We start from the raw sequence: 4,971 nt of genomic DNA on the forward strand, positions 1-4,971 counted from the left end.
AGGAATGGCTTCCTCTAAAATAAATTCACTATGAAAACAATAGAAAAGTTTAGAAAAATTTTTGATTTTTTTCTCAATAAGATCAAAGAATAAATTGCATTCATAAGAACAAAATAAGCATTCATAAAAATGAAACAATTTGAGAATAGAAAAGATTGGGTTTAAAAACACGATTACCAAATTTAAAGCTACATTGAAGGCCATAGACAACAAAATTGGAAGTAGAATTAGTAAAGCAGGAGGCAACCTTAGAAATTTAATCAAAATAAAGAGATAAAGGATAAAGGAGAGAAAAAGATGAGAATAAAGTTTAGATGCATGGAAAAAAGGGATCTTGAATAAGAATTCCTAAAAGGGAAAGTAACATATGCAAAAGAAGGAATAATCAATTAACTGAAAAAAATCTTTCTGAGCTGATAATTTAGCGTAAGTGGGAGTAGGCCACACAGCAGATGCAACAAGAAAGGCCATGTACTGATCATTGTTGAAGCCAAGTGATGACTACTTTTCTTTCTCTGTTTGTAAAATGAGAACTATTTTTTCTATTTTTGTAATGTTAAAGTCACCAGATTAGGCTCAAGATGGAGTTGCTCATGCTAAGTCCGATGTCAGCAAACCAGAACTTAATTAGGTTTCTATGCTTGGCTCTCCCAGAAGAGGAAGTCTGAGGTCAACCAGACAGTGCTTGCCTGCGCAGCGCAAGTTACCAGCCCAGCTCCAAGGCAGCCGTTTGCTCCCTGTGAGGAAACTAACCTTGCTTTAGCCAATCGGCAAACACCTAGTATGACTTCCCTGTTCCTGCTCCCTTTGATCTATAAAAATCTCTCACCCTGTACAGTTGTTTGGAGCCCTTTACTATCGGCTAGATTTGGATGCTGCCCAATTCATGAATCATTGAATAAAAGCCAACTAGTTCAGTAAATTGTCTGTGGAAAATTTTCTTTTTTATTTTGTTAGGAAGATTTGCTCTGAGCTGACATCTGTTGCCAATCCTCCTCTTTTTTTTTTTTTTTTTTTGCTTGAGGAAGATTAGCCCTGAGCTAACACCTGTGCCAGTCTTCCTCTACTTTGTATGTGGGACACCTCCACAGCATTGCTGATGAGTGGAGTAGGTCCACAGCCAGGATCTGAACCCACAAACCTGGGCTGCCAAAGCAGAGCACAAGGAACCCCAACCACTCAGCCACAGGGCAGGCCCCTGGAAAATTTTCTTTTAACTGTAAATTTCTATAAGAAACAGACTTTTAAATTATTATGAGTTTTTCTTAGTTATGAAATACCGTGCTAATTTTTTAAATGTTAAAACAAAGCACAAAGCAGAAATCTAACCTATAATCCTACCATCCAGATATTAATATTTTCATTGTCTATCCTTCTAGTACTTTTTTCTTCACATATACATTTATAAAATTGAGAATATTTTAGTTTATTTTCATTTTTATTTTAAACATCTTTAAAGGTATGATTTTTTTGGTGAGGAAGATTGGCCCTGAGCTAACATCTGTTGCCAATCTTCCTTTTTCTTTTTTTTTTCTCCCCAAAGCCCCAGCACATAATTGTATATCCTAGTTGCAAGTCCTTCTAGTTCTTCTATGTGGGATGCCTCCACAGCATGGCTTGATGAGCCATGTGTAGGTCCACACTCAGGATGTGAACCAGCAAACCCCAGGCTGCTGAAGCAGAGCACTCAAACTTAACCAGTACACCACCAGACCAGCGCCCTGAGAATATTTTAAACATACTGCTGTGTATCTTGCTTTTTGTTGCTTGATATGATGGAAATATTTTCAATCTGTAATTCCATTTTAACTTTATTGATTAGGTCCATTAAAAAATATGTGTTTGACATTATCCTAAAGTCCATACACACAGGCTTATGATTACATAGCAAGACTTCAAATAATGTGGGAGAAAAAATTTTTAATTTAATGAAAAACTTAAATGACATAAGTATATAGGACAATTCAGTGATTAAAATATGGTGACTTCTACAGAAGTAGAATTAGGGAAATCTGTGTTCTTGTGTGCAAGCAATAGAAATCAACTCTGGCTAACGTAAGCAGAAGTGGAATTTACGGGAAGGGTATTGGGCAGCTCCCGAAATTGATGAGAAGTCTAGGGGAAGAGATTCAGAAAATGGGCAGAAGCCAAGGAAGCCTGAACTGTGGCAGCCACCACCCAGACAACACCAGCGGAACCATCTGATGAGGGTGCTTGGAAGAGGCCACAGCACTGGATGTGCAGGAGCCACAGCCCAGACGACACCAGAGAAATGTCTGGTGAGGGTGCTTGGAAGAGGCCACATCACAGGACGTGACTGGCATCAGACACCCAACACTATTGTGGAGTCTTGCTGTCTTTGCTATTACAAATAATTCCTAATGTTTCTGCTTCTGTGTGTTACTCCCTCAAGATTCTTGGCCCTGAGCTGGAGTGTCCAAATCTTGGAGATGAGGAAGCTGCCCTTACCTCGGCTGCTGCAAGCCGGAGATAGTAAAGATCCCCCTCTTTGGTTTCAACAATGGAAGGCAGGCCCCTGCATCCCACTAGAGTTTCCCACAATAGAGATTTGCCCCTCCATAGGAAGTAGATGGGGGAGGAATATAGCTAGAGGGAGAGAGTTCTAGTCGTAATGTTCATGACAAAACATTACTGTATGAGGACCTAATTCTTGACTTTAATTTTCTCCTCAAAATTATGAGAACAATACTTGCTCCTACTAGCTTCATTGATATGTAGTAAAGATAAATGATTTAATATCTGCTAACTACTCTGAACACCTAAGGAAAAGTATGCATTATACAATAGATACAAGTTGTTTTAATTTGAAACACTCTAATTAGTAAAGATCTTAATATCCGCTGTGCCTCAGACATAGATAACACTCAATTTACGTTACAGAGTCAGAGACACTGGAAACTGCCTACTGGTATTTTGCTCTAACTACATTATTATATATAAACTTAAGTTTTAAAATTGAGTTAATTTTTAGTTAACTTTTTAAACTTTGTTTATATAAAATACCATCCAGGGCCTGGAATTGGAAAAGGGAAGAAAGATGCATAGACTGTTCAGTTGGTTGGATCTGTTACATTAATTTCACAATCTGTGAAGGAGTGGGTTGCCCCTTGAATGGTAATGGAAAATTAGTTTCTTTATTTCTTCATTAAGACTGTGGGAGGAAAATTAATACTCTCTTGGGCTTTTCCAAATTAATAGAATATATCTTTATTAAAGTGATGAATGTACATGCCTACTTTCTTTTTGGTTGAGAGGCTCTAACTCATAGAAAGACCAAACTTAAAGCTAACCCTTAGAAATCATCCTGTTAAGGAAACTGAGATTCAGTGAGACTAAATTAGTTACCCAAGGTCACACAACTAATTCAGGACAGAGCAAAACCAGAAACTTGGGTCTGACTCTGAATCCAGTGCTCTTTCTAATTCATTCAGCCATTTAAAGGGGGAAAAAAGAAATTTGTTTTTTAAACCTTTCACATTGTTAGTGTATGTAATGTTTTCAGTTCCTATGCCCTAAGGGGTAGTTATCCCTTATGCAAAAATCACTAAAGAAAATGTATACCTTTTCCCCATTTTCTGTTTGTGAGGTTCAGGGGAAAAGAAATTAAACCCCTATCTTGGAAAAGGCCAACATTGGGCAAAACTGTGAAGTTGAGTCTCTTCAATCCCCCTTCCCCATTTTATACCCTTACACAAACTCAGGTTCCCAATTAACTCATTTCTCTCCCCACTAACCTTCTTCATGAAAACCCCTCTGAGGTTTTATTTTTTATTTCCTGCATAAGCAGTATGTGTGACACACACAGATACACGTGCCTGGTGTACCCACACCTCTTCTTACCCCTCCTTGATTGCCTCTTCTCTCCTGTGTTCAGAAGTAACTAGCCACTCTCCTGTCAATTCTCTCTTTTCTATAATTTCTTTGCTTTTCGTAATAGTTTTACTAAATGTGAATGTATCCCTAATCAATACATTGTTTACTTTGCACACGCTTTCAAACTTTATGTAACTGGCATAAACATACATATGTCCCTATAACTTTCTTTTTTTATTCAACATTTCATTTGTTAAAAATTGTTATATTGTTTTATGTATTCGATTTTGAGGCTGTATTGCATGCCATTAGATGAATACACCAAAATATATTTATCCATTCTTCTGTTGATGGCCAACCCAATTTTACCTATTAGAAACAATACTGCTAGGCAATATTATCATACCTCTGTCCTTTTGCATGGGGGCAGAGTATTCCAGGAGTGGAATCACTGAGTGGTAAGGTATGGCCATCTATAAAATTGAGATAATGCCAAATTGTTTTCCGTAGTTATTTTTACCAATTTCACTCCACCTCACAGTGATTATGAGTTCCCATTGATCTATATCTTGCTAACACTTGGAAGTGTCGGATTTTTTTATTATTTCTTCCAATCAGACGGTAGTTTTATTTTACATTTCTCTGAATAATAATGATATTGAGCATGTTGTCATATATTTATTGGCCTTTCTAATTTTTCCTCTGCACATTTTTTATTGGGTTGTTTGCCTTTGTCTTATTGACTTGTAAGAGGTTTTGAAAAATATATTATGAATACCAATTCTTTGTCTATTATCTGTTTTGAAAATATTTCTTCTCATTTGTGAATGATCTTTTCAAGTTTTTTCATTATGTCTTCTGCTGAAAAAATTATTTTATTTCATTTATTAATATTCCTCTCTGAGGATGTGTTTTTTGTCTTGCTTAAGAAATCCTTCACTTCCTTGATGTTGTATATTCTTCTATATTTGTTTCTAAATTTAAAAATTTTACTTTTTAAATATGTCTTTAAACAGCCTAAAATTTATTTTCATATATCATATGAGGACTGAATTTTTTTCTCATATGAATAACAACTTGTCCCAGCACTATTTGTTAAAGAGTTCTTCTATCCTTATGATTTTTCATGCTATGTTT

This window comes from Equus asinus, chromosome 20 (genome assembly GCF_041296235.1).
Source record: "Equus asinus isolate D_3611 breed Donkey chromosome 20, EquAss-T2T_v2, whole genome shotgun sequence".
Taxonomy (NCBI): Eukaryota; Metazoa; Chordata; class Mammalia; order Perissodactyla; family Equidae; genus Equus; species Equus asinus.